The following is a 13,312-nucleotide window of genomic DNA, read 5'->3' on the forward strand; positions in this document are numbered from 1 at the left end:
TAAATTTTTTTTTTTTTTTTTTGCTCTATATGATGTTTGTTGAGATTTCTTCTTAATTTTATTAGAACATTTTAGTTTATTGTCAATTTCTCAATCTTCAAGATACTATATAAAAGCATATATTTGATTTAAGTGACACGTTTGTGTGAGACAAGGAATAAGTAGAAACGATCTTATGAAAACTATACGTCGTAATGATATGTATGTGATACAGCACTGTAGCATATTAGTTTGTACCCCTGTCTTTTTAACCTTCTCTCATTAATTGGAATTTAATTTAAACATATTTTATTGCTCTTTTTGTTAACGTGTATAACTGTATATCATTGTAATATAGATTCAAAGGATATATATGTCCGTTATATGCCCACTCATGATTCATAAATGATTTAGAAATTTGAACAAAATTTGATAGTTATATCAAATATTTAGTATTTTTTAAACACAAATATTTATTAATGAAGAAAAAGTAAAGAGACATAGAAAGATTACACATCAGTTCATATTATCTGTATCTTTAAGAAAACAATCACTTTTGTCTGTGTACCCTTATCTTTTTAATCAATTTACACTGTTTTGTTGTTTGTTGTTTTTTCCCAAACAAATATATAATTAATTTACTGATATGTATTTCTATATATATATCCGACATGTTTATACATTGCTGAATCTTTATATTGCTTGAATGATTGAATAAATCTTTACTTTCAGAATTGGTTATAGTTTGTATTTAGTTTGTAATATTATTTTGTTTCCTGATATGTTCATAACGTAAATAAAAGATATGATGTTCATGTACGGTTTCTGAGTGGATATAGAAAATAAAGCGTGTAGGATTTTTTTACAACAAAAGCAAAAATTTTATATCAATACAATAATATGGGTCATAAATTTACAACAAAGGAGCTTGAATCTATACTGACTGTGGTGTACATGTAAATTCCTTCATCTTTACTCTTATCAAGTCTTGCATGTGAGTTTGTATCAGCATAAATCAGCACAATCAGCACAAAAAGACAAGTTATGATTATTGCTCACTAATGGATGATTATAAATGCAAAGTATTGAATAAGTCATAGGTTTGGTAGCGAGGCAAATAACCCCCCCCTCCCCGAAATGGATGCCCCCTCCCCCAAATGGATGCTTTTCTCGGTATAGAAATTATCAGAGAAAAACGCTTATTTTTTTTATTTCTAGTTATCTACATTGTAAGGATATATAGCAATATAATTTTGATATTGTTTAATATCAAAATTAAGACTTTGTATGATATTTTATCATTGTTGTCCAGGTAAATGCGTCAAATGCATATATATGACATCAACATGCTCCTCTGATCTGTACTTTAGTCATCATGATTTAGGTGGTTATAAATCCCATTGACATTTTGACCACTCTTCATAATAGAATGCAGTTGTTCAGACCATACAAAATGAGAACAAAGATCAACAAGGCAAAGCGGCGTTCATGGAACGCAGCCCCCGTAACAGCATAGCTACACTAGCAGCGTACTCAGAAGGCCTGTTATTGTAAAATTCAAATCAAACTGTTTGTCTCCATGTGACTGAGAGTTCGTACATATCCATTGCTGCCATTGCTCTATTCTCTTCCGCCAGTTTTCATCACAGACATTTCCTGTATATTTTGTTAGAACCGCTGGTCTTACGTTTCGCAAGGGTCTTGTATTTCATCGACATTGTAGATTTTTATTGAACACAAGGTTTAGTTCGGAAATTAACACACGTGCCTAAAATCCCTAACAGTTTTAGACAAATCCAACAAAATGGCGAGCATTCTCGCTCAAAATGCATGTAAATAAAATTTAATAATTTTTTAAGATCGAATTAGTAATTGTTCTTAGAATTCTCTGATTTAATATAGAAGTTGATTTTTTCAAAGGCCTTTATAGTCTGACTTTGGAATTTAAATTTTGTTGCTATATTGCAAGTTAAGTAAATTTAAAGAATTATTTGCATTATCTGCTAGATCAAAATTTAGTATCGGCGATGCCTCTTGTCCTACAACTTGATAATGATATTGATTAATGTGTATCACGTGATTTTTGCACATCATAGGTTTTTAAATGACAAAATTGTTACAAATATGCCAAATTTTGCCAACCATGTCTACTTATTTACAAGTCTCTGATATTTGTTCAACAAAATTGCCATACATTTAAATAATTTACATTGCAATCAAAATTTTAAATTCAAGCAAACCATTTTATTTGAGCAAAATGTCGATAAAATTTCTGCATTGTAACAAACATTTCAATATATATTGTTGCATTTCTATGATTATAAGTGGGTCATATGACTGTGGTACTTGATATAACTTTTTTAATGTTTAAACAATGTCATTCATTCATATCTATAGCTCATACAATGCGCACAAAATAAGATAGGTAAATTTATTACTAGAAACCATTTTCCGGTAAATTTATTACTTGTAACCATTTTCCAGTAACAGGTTTCTTGAGCAGTAAAAGCATTAATTATACTAGAAACATGGTACTAGTAACTTACCATTTAACAAAAGGGTAATTTGTTGCCTTTACCAACCTATAAAATTGTGAATTGTTCATAAGATATGTTTTTACATAACAACCGCAAGTAGATATATTCTTGAAAATATTATTGCTGAAAAACCGGTAATATAAAATTGTAACTTGGCGTCATAGTCAACCTTGAACCCTTTTACTGCTACGGAAGGCCATAGTTGGTTGAGCAAGAGACCCTTATCCTGGCTGTTTACGTTATTAAGCAGACTGTTATTACGATCTATATTGCAATACGATCTATATTAATCCAGTTTAAAATATAAAAACGGCTGTTTCAGCTAATCATTAAGCAGTTTGAATAACTGGAAATATGTCTTCTAAAAACAAAAGTATACAAATAAATTTTTATAACATAACAAGTTAAAGGTTGTTTAAGCTTATTTCCGATGAAATGAATGCACTCTAAACTATTTCCTTTGTAAAAATAATAGTAATTATATACAGTTTGAAAGGGCATCTAAATTGAAAGCCAACTTTTTGTTTGAAAAAGCCACCTACATGTATTTTGAAGTAGCAGCCTCATGTCAGACCACTATCAAACTAAATTGGGAGTGTTTACGTTGACACTTTCTAGACTGTATGTGTACGTTGACATTTTTGTAAGTTGGTCAATCTTTAAATAAATACAAAAAATGACAGCAGGAAACCAGTTCATTTTTTCATTAAAACATTCTCTTTTATATTTTAAGACCTGAAATTTTACTTAGCACTGACATGCATATCCTTTATTAAGTTATTATCAACACTTTTACACAAATGTGTGTACGTTGTCATCGACAATTTGCAAATATTGTTTGAATGATCTAATAAAATACAAAACGTTGGACGACATCAAATACATTTTTAGAAAGCATCGGAATTGCTGCGGTCGGTAGGCTATGTAGTATAATTTGAATTGGCTCGATAGAAAAATAATAACTAAAAAACTTACCTTAGCCGAGCTTTTTTGGCTGTGTACGTTGACTTTTGTGGTCACGTGACCAAAGTTGCTTACCCACGGTGAACCTTTAGCAATGACATTTTGTATACATGCAACTTGTATATAAACAGTCTGACCGATTCATAATAAAGAATTGGCAGACCTAGTCAGAATTTATTAATATTTTGGGAAGTCTGAGTAACTAAGCTGTCTTAGTTTTAAGAAATCTGTACTAATCTGCATTTTTGGTAAAAAATGTGTATTTTGTTTGCTGTTGTTTTTTTTCAGGGAATGGCAGTGTATGGCATGGTGATGCAGATATTCTTGTAAAAAGAAGTGTCATCAAAATAAGTTGTGATGATGATTTAGATGATGGAAGTGATGAACCAGAGAAAAAGCGAATGAAAATTGAAAGCATAGGAGATTATGACAATTCAACTTTAGATGAAAGTTTTGACTCTACTGTTAAAGTTAAAAGGGGTGTAATTAGTACTTGCGCAATGTCACAAGGATTGGCTCAAACAATTGTCAATGCATTTTGTGAAGTAAAAAAGAGTCCTAGTTTATCCAATACTTTCATTCCATCATATATTACCAATGGTAAAAAAATCAAGATGACATTGTACAATTGTGAGATAGATAGACTGATAATGACGAAAGATTTAAAGCTATTCACATATGATAATGAATCTAAGCCCATCTTAAATTTTTCAACTATATTGAGCATATGGTATGCCTTGAACTTTGAAATTTTCATTGAAAACCTAAAGTCTAAACAATATTTGGAACTCAAAGAGTCCAAGTTTAAAGAACATGCTCGTCATAAGTTGTCAGTATACCAAGAAAGTTGTACCAAACCTTTTACACCAAATGAAGTCGAAAAGGATGTTGATTTCGAGATAGGTTTTAGAGGTTTTTGTGTTCCTGTAAGTACTTGCATAACTAAGATGGTTTTGTCTAATAGAAAGGTTAAATCAGTCCTTTCTGATAAAACATAGCTTTTGTTTGGAAACATGACTATTTTTATTAAGTTCATTTAAAGCACTGAGCATGATGTGCTTAAATGTTAGCTGTTAGAATTAATCATTTGTTTCTCTTTCAACAATTGTCTAGAATAAGGTTGATGAGGGGCATCCGTGGCCAAGTGGGTAATGTTGATGACTTCAAACCAATTGGATGTTACCTCTGTTGGTTTGAATCCTGCAAAGGACTTTTGATTCTTTTATGTGTTGAAGCTATCAAGCTAACATACTGAATATTGGTGGTTCTACTCTGGTGCCTATTCGTACCTGAAATTATGAACAGAGGTCTTCCTCCACCAGTAAAATTAGAAAGTTGCCATATTGTGTCTGCTGTGTTGGTGCGTTGTAAAACCCAACCAAAAAAAAAAAAATAACGTAGGTTGTTAGGCTGATCTGTAAGTTTAATTATACCTACATGTACTTCAAACTTTGTCAGAATTTTTCTTATAATGAAATCAGGCAGAAGTTCATACACAGATTGTCTTGGGGTCAAAAACTACCCGTTTGTGCCAGAAATAATGCACAGTGACAGAGGGGCACCTGAGGAGAATGGCCTTTTCTTGTACAAATATTCTTTTATTGCTTATTGGATTTCAGTTCAATTTTTGTCACCAAGTGCTCTGGGCTTTGTGATTTCATAAATGGAATTTGGTCTGCTGGTCTTTTCACTATTGCTTCCTTGTTTTGATTTGATGGTATTTATCTTTATTTGTTTTTCAGGGATGAATTTTTTTATTGTAGTTTAAATGCTTGAAATATAACTTTGCTGTGTAGTAGAATTAAGTTTAATGTTTCACTTTTTTACATCTTATTACCAACATCAAATGAAAATAAATGCACAAAATAATCAGTTGATTGTAAATTGATAAATATATTGTATACATATAGTATCAAAAGAGAATGAAGTTTTGACAAATAAATAAATGTCAGCTGAACAGTTGTTACACATGAGATTATGTAGAGTTTTGATAGTTAAAATATTTTTATGCACATGTATGTTACATTTAAACATGTTTATCAATAAAACTAAAATTGTGACCTGAAATACTGTTAACTTATCAACATGAGTGTAGAATTTAAACTATTTTATAGGATTCTTGAAACAACAATCGTCCTAGAAGAAAAATGCAAAAAAAAAAAAAAAACAAGAAAAATAATAATTAGCAGTGTCAGCCCATTTTAGCTTGATTTTTCTGAAGGAAAAACAACAAGATCTATTGTTACAGTCAAGTTTTTCTTGATGTTGCTGTCGCGGATGAGGATGCCGATCATAAACTTTTACATTTGTCGTAATAATGTTTTTATGCCCCCCTTAGAAGAAAAGAGGGCATATTGCATTGCTGCTGTCTGTCTGCCTGCCTGTCTGTGGGTCCAAAAACAGTTAATTTCTTTTGCAGAATTTTGTTTTATTTAATACCTAATTTTAGTCCATGGTATAAATAATAAAATACTGGAGATATCAATATGAAATTTTACATCTGTATTTATATCATTTATGAAAAGCAAACTGTTAAAGAACTATAACTCTTTTTGTATGATTTTTTTAGTTGATGCCCCTTGTAACTTTCATTAGCACAGCATGCTTAGTATGGGCTGTGACCATATTTCAACTTTAATCATAATGGTTCAAACTACATCTTTTATACATTGAGCCAATGATGTTAAAACTAGAAAGGATTGTTCCTGGTGATAAGATTTTTCAAATGTGTTCAAAGAATAATATTCTGTGCAAATCTCTGGTTGCCATGGCAGCAATATTTATAAAGCAAAAACTTCTGTGATAACTGCCTTATGGACATATATGCAGATGTTTCCAAATTCACAATTTTAACATTTTCAGGTTAAAATGTTGAATTCTGCTTGAGCCCAGGCTAGGGGCATGAACAGTAGCTTGCAACTACCAGTACCCTTCATGGACAGTCTGGGGCAAAGCCTGTGTCGATTTGGGTGTTCTCAAGAGATTCTGTTTCTCACTATTTAATAACATCTAAATCATAAATGATAGTTCAATAGCATGTTAGATACTTATAATCTGAGAAAATAAAGCCTACCTGGATATGAAATTAATATATTCATATATGATATAAAAGAAGCAGAATATAATCAATCTAGCATTTGACTTTCATACAAAGTACTAAATAAATTATACTAATTGCCAAATCTCAACAAAAGCAAAAGATGGTTAAGATAATTTGAATATAAATAGCTTTTTGAAAATCATAACACCACAACACCAAAAAGAAAATAAACGTTTGAGAAATAAAAATAAAGACATTTCTTGGGTATATATAATGGGCATGCAAAAATTGATGCAATTAGGTTCTCTTTATAGCGAGCTCGACGAGCTGGCCCGAAGGGCCTGCTCGCAAAGCGAGCTTTACGGTAACGCGAGTACCTGCTAAGTGGTGGTTTTGAAAACTTTCGTCCAAAGTAACGAATTGGACACATCGCAACCTTTCGAATTTAAAGATAACGATAAAAACTGAGGAATTCTGACTGAAAACGGATGTGTAGACTGGTCACCCGCGCACGTCTATGGGAACCATAATTGGACAGGGAACCAGAATAACGGAAGCTGTGTATAAAAAATGAAAATCGAAGGCGCCATTTTGTTTGAAAAATCTGATAAATAGAAACAATTTTTTTTGTCAAATTTTGTTGCGAAAACTATCTAGAATGAAAGAAAATGGTCTAACTAAGAAAATTAATCCGAACACCAATATCTTTTATACAGTCGTTAACGCTGTACAGACGTTTAAAGTATTGTTTACGTGACGTCACAACGTAGCGCCAAACAGCACGTGCAAAACAAACAAATCAAGTACACTATTTTAATGTCGCAAACGTGTTAAGTTTTACATTTATTTCACTTAAAATAATCTTTATTTCGCTTGAAAAATTATAGAATGAAATAAAATAAACAAAGTTTTATCAACGTTTTCAAAACTCGTTATTCATTTCACGACAGGGGCGGAGCCATATTTAACACAGTACGTGTGACGTCACTAGCACTCGTCACTGCATTTGAAATAAAAATGAGCTTTCAAACAAGTACATCGAGCTCGCTTTGAGGCTTTGCCTTTTTCATATTAATTTCTTCAATTTAAAGCATTTTTAGTTTGGGCACAGTACTGTTGGTCGTTTTAGTATATAATTCAGTTGTGTTTAAAAAGCTTGATTCTCGAAACTAATAAGGATCAATTTTGGTTACTTTATTAGTTCATCCCCTATTCAGGGTCTTTCAGAGACCCTGCACTAGCTAGTATTACAGTGTCGAAGTACAACATGTCCTAATAAATAAATCCCTACTATGAAATAACAATAAATGTAGATTTAACCACAAACTTTGACACGTGATCTTTTGTTACGAAATATGTTGTGCTGATCCGATCTGTAGGGAAAGTGTACAGTATTGTTCAACCTGTCCCAATAAAATCAATAGTAACCTTTAACCTAGTGACACGGGAAAAATGTAAACAAACTGAAACATTCTAATAACAAGATAAGGTAAGGATTATTGCAGAATAATTTTGGAATAAATATCAACATAGCAAGCTTCCATTTTTTTGTTTAATAATGATCACTACCATACAATAATGTTTTTTTTTCTTTTTTGTTGCATAAATACAATAATAACATGATTTCGCGAGAAAGCAACCGGTTTGTTTACAGGATGAACATCACTAAATTATTACCATTTTAATTTCCGTGTATGTTTAAAACTATTAACATTTTGAGTTATTAATAAATTGTAAGTTTTAAATTTCTGTGTTAAATTGAAAGTATTCATTATTTCTTGCAGTGCACTTGTTAGTTGCAATGTCAATGGTCACCTCAATATATGAGAAAGAAAAAAAACAACAAGTGGATCAGATTATTTTAGACTACAGACAGGCTTTCAATAAGGTGAGTCGTGAGAAAGTAATGCTTAGAATACATGACTGGAATCATAGGTCAAACTTAAAGATGGAACAAAAGTTTCGAGATAACGGGCTGCAGTCTCTTGTGCCAAATGGCAGCAGCTTGAACCCCATCCCATAGTCCTATAAATATGACGTCGCTTTGAGATATTTTTGCTTCTGGGCAAAGCAACAGTCTTGACCGACATTAAGTATAACAAGCCTGTAATGTCTAATATATTGGACTACCCATCCCAGTACCCTCGGGTGTCACCCCAGACTTGGTTTCAGGACCCCTCCTGTTTCTCGCCTATATAAATGACCTCTCACAAAACATAAATTCCCAGGTCCGCTTGTTTGCAAATGTCCATAGAAGAGCAGTCTGATGGATCATCAGATGTCACATATAATTGGTATATACATACCGTTTATGGTCTTCTAATTTTTGGTATAAATGATCTATCTTCCATTTGTGTTGAACCTCTTGTGAGGACAAAGACAGTGTATTGTCATTTTTGTGAGGGGTCACTTGCGTCATGATACAAAAAAAAGATATTTACTGTATTGCATTTTTGCTTATCCAGCTTTTGTGTTTGATAGGTAGATACCTTGGATGGTTCTCTTAATTACCTTTGTTCAAGTAAGAGGACACAAATGTAAGGTCACCTTAGTGCTAAAAGTATTTTTTTATACTTTTGCTTACCATACTATATTCCTTGACTGATGTCTTTCATTATTTAGTTGGCAAATATCTTGTAATATGGTCCTATGATTTTGGGCAAATGTCTCTACTTGTTAAGAGACTGATAAAAACTGTTTTTAGCTCACCTGTCACAAAGTGACAGGGTGAGCTTTTGTAATCGCTTTTTGCCCTGGGGTCAAAATGGGCCATTGATTTTCTTTACATGCATATAGTAAAAACTTAAATAATCTTCTTTTAAAGAACCCAAATAGCTAGAGCTAAGATATTTAGCATGGAATATTTTCTAATGAGTGTCTACCAAGTTTGTTCAAATAAAAGCCCTTGGGTCAAAATTGGCCCCGTCCCGGTGGTCAATGATTTTCCTTATATTTGTATAGCAAAAACTTAAAAAAACTTCTTTGAAAAAACCAAAATAGCTAGAGTTTAGATATTAAGCATGAAACATCTTCTAGTAAGTGTCCACAAAGTTTGTTCAAATAAAAGCCCTTGGGTTAAAACTGGCCCCACCCTAGGCTGTCATTGTTTTTAACTATATGTGTATAGTAAAAACTTAAAATACTTTCTTTTAAAAAACCCAATGAGCTAGAGCTTAGATGTTTAGCATGAAACATCTTCTTATGGGTGTCTTCCAAGTTTGTTCAAATAAAAGCCCTGGGTTCAAACTGGCCCGCTCCAGGGGCCTATATACAGGTGAGCGACCTCAGGGCCATCATGGCCCTTTTGTTTATTTTACACTTTCGACCATGCAACCTTTATGACTGAAGTCTCTCATATTTAGAAGCTTCAATTTGCCTTCAGTTGTCCTCTTACTTTGGTTCATTGGAGTCAAGGTCACTCTGGTGCTTAAAACACCCCGATTTTATAGTTCTGCTGTTTTATTTATTGACTGATGAACATTGAAATACATTAACAAATCTTCAAGTTTTGGGAGCTTTCATCACCTTAACCCTTTACCTCATATATACGCGAAACAACACACTTTAGAACCCCCCCACCTTTTTTTAGGCCTGAAATAGTGAAAAAATGTCCTATTTGGGCTCAAAACACATGTGTTCGTTTGAGAAATGTTGTTAAAGAAAGTGAGCACTTTTTCGGCACCGCACCTCATCACCAAGAAGACTTTGGACTTGTGAGAGGCTTAAGATGACCCCAGGTCGATCATAAGGTAATGTATAACCAACGCTGAAAAGCCTTTGACTCTAATTCTCAATCCCTTGAGAAGTTGTAGCACTTTGAGATAAATTTTGATGGAAAATCAAGGCAAAATAGTGATTTTTGGCAATTTTAAGATGTCCCCTCGTTGCCATGGTAACAGGAAATTTAAGACTGAGCATGTCATTAGAAAGGCAATGGTCCAGTCAACATTTGTGCCAAGTTTGATTAGTATTGAAGCATTTTTCATAGTTTCATAGCAGTTTGAACTTGTAAGAGGTGGCTTTTCAGTGAAAATGGCCATTTTTCACAATATGCTCGTGGGGGGAAAGGGTTAAGCAATATTTTTATTGGCTTGGTCTTGGTGTATAACAGAACAAGCAAAAGATCATAGACACATCCTTGAATCTATTCCTGAAACATTAACCATTTCTAAGCAATGATTATGTAGAGTTTCTTGTTCAATGAAACTTGAACCCACACAGCTATCAATCATTATATTTCTAGTCCTACCCTGAGTATCAGTTATTATGGTACCCCTTGGCCCTTCTTTATTACAAAATCTGTTACTGATATTATAATCTTTTTTGTTTGATTTTGTATTGACATAAAATAATTATATTTTGAATGATAAATTGTGTTGTTTTGTTATTGTTTTTTTTGTTTTTTTTTTTTGGGGGGGGGGGGGGGGGAGGGGAGGGTTGGAGGACGTTTTGATAGTACTAAGAGGGTAATAAGTTTATAATATCTAGTGCTTAATATCCTTGAAAAATATTTTCAAAATAAAAGGCTGACAAATACCTATATTACTAATCAAGCCAGTAATCCAAGCAAACAAGGTGACCTAATGACCTAAACAGGTGCATGTGTTCTACAGCACTTTGTGGCATGTACTTCATACATTCACTATACAGGTATCATAGATGAGTGTCGATTTTCTAGATGCAGAATACTGTACAGATAATGTTATACTGTAAGATAATTATCAGCAGGAGTGCATAATTTTCATGCAAGAAATATTTCACTTGGATAGGCCAAGCAAAAACTGATAATACATGAATAGGCAGTTTTATTGTCAAATGACTCAATGCAAGTTTTTGTTACCATCCATTTAATTGCTTCATCTAGTTTTGAGTCCAATGTAACAGTGTCCTATGTAACTTTTCTAACAAATTGAAAAATAAGTCACATAATTATATGCCATTATATTATAAAGAAGCAAAACTTTTAAATTTTGTATTTTGTGTTACTCATGAGTACTAAGTTAAGAAATACTGATAGCAGGTAATTACATGTAATCATAAAGTCATTCTACATGTATTTTGCAGTAATTTTTCAGATCTTAAAAAAAATATATCACTGGGACAATAATTTAAAATGTAACTTCTTTAAAGCTACAAACCACCAGATGAGCTAAAATATTTCAAGAAATTCAGTCTTTACTACTTTAGAAAAATGTATTAAGATCTTAAGAAAAGTAAAGAGATTCAATATTTATTAATTATTTACATGTTATGTGCGATTAATGACTGATTTTGCAGTATCATTCACTTATAATAATTCCACTGTGTTATCAACGCAGTAAAAGGGGTATTTATATATATTTTGACCTCTTTTTGGTAATTTATGTGGATTAATTGTAAGGCTGTATGAAATGTGTAAATTACTTTCTTTGTTCACTTTGTAATATTTTACTTTTAGATACATTTTCAAATTTTTTATGAAAATTAGCATGAATCTGAAAGCATGCTTCTTTAACTGCAACAATAATAAACATACAGTACTAAATTATACTAAATTATACAATATATAACATCTAGATATTTAAATTTTAATGCTTCAGATATGTAGGAAATAACTGACAGACAAAAAACATTTTGATTTCAGAAATTCAAATCTTATTTTGTGAAGATCTTCGTGCTGTTTTTCATTTACACAAAATATATAATGCTGTATCATTTATATGTTGTTTCCTATATGTTTGAGGCTTCCTTCTTATGAAGGAAACATAAAGATGTCATTAAAAATGAAATATAAGCTTGTATATAGCCAAACATTGAATTATTGCTGTCAGAAATAATTTGTAACGAGGAACTGAACTTATCAGGTAAATCTGCCAAGATCTAAGTCTGTGAGAGGCTTGCCAATCAGTCTTATAGAGAAGCTTGCAATCAGTATCAGTGAGAGGACTGTCTGATTCAGGTAGATTATTCTGTGATTTTCAAAGGATTAAATTTTGATAATTTTTTAATTTATAATTTTTATCTGATATATTTTTGGCTTCAGGTAATTAATTGGTTTTAAAGTTACTTTAAACGTTTTCTTTAAGATTTTGTGGAAATTGTTTTATTGAAATGTATAAACTGTTGTGTTTTTGATTATTTAAAATTTATTGTAAAGATTATACATAAAATCTGTGTTCATGTATTATATATTGTTTAGTGATTGAGACAGGTACCCTGGAATGATGAGCTTAATTATTGTTTCAGTATTTTAAACTTGAAACAATGCTTTCTTCACTCAAATTTGCAATTAGTTAAAGTGATAGATCTACCACTTGAGTTTTTTTTTACATGTAGGGACTGAAAATAATTTTTCGAGATAAATGCTCGATTTGATGTTATTTGGTCTCAACCATTAACTTGTGTGCAAAATTTCAGGTCACTAAAATGCTGACTTTCTGTTTATCCAGAATCAAATTGGGATATGAATTAAGCACCAAAATTTTTCAGTTTATGTCATTATAAGTATATTTCTCATTATTTTTTTTGCATATCATTCTGTTTTAATGTACCAGATGATACAGAGTATTATGTAAGAAATTTAAACTTAATTTATTTGTAGATGTTTGTGGACCATACTACAATTATTTTATAATTACAAAATTTCAGTTTATGTATTACTTGTCAAGAATAAATAAAAAATGAACATCTGGTTATTATTTTTTTACATTTAAAGAATCCTCTTAAAGGGCACACAAACATTTGCCATAAACTACTTGTTACACTAACAAATAATGATTACAACTAAACTTTATAAGTTGATCATGACCTTTCT

At 31.7% G+C, this 13,312-nt stretch overlaps 1 protein-coding gene across 3 annotated transcripts in view; it reads left to right on the forward strand.

Moving 5' to 3' along the window:
- The first annotated feature begins 4,287 nt into the window (after positions 1-4,287).
- LOC132738058 (calpain-5-like) overlaps positions 4,288-13,312 on the forward strand; it is a 39,854-nt gene continuing 30,829 nt past the window's right edge. Inside the window, exon 1 of one of the 3 annotated variants that reach the window (XM_060725484.1) lies at positions 4,288-4,405. The gene's annotated coding sequence lies outside the window, so the exon portion shown is untranslated. Of the gene's footprint in view, positions 4,406-8,306; positions 8,408-12,335; positions 12,458-13,312 lie in introns of those variants that run through there. The other 2 variants (XM_060725483.1, XM_060725482.1) reach the window with 2 other exon arrangements.

Source organism: Ruditapes philippinarum, unplaced genomic scaffold (assembly GCF_026571515.1).
Source record: "Ruditapes philippinarum isolate M1 unplaced genomic scaffold, ASM2657151v2 ctg1031_1_1_1_1, whole genome shotgun sequence".
In the NCBI taxonomy this organism is placed as follows: Eukaryota; Metazoa; Mollusca; class Bivalvia; order Venerida; family Veneridae; genus Ruditapes; species Ruditapes philippinarum.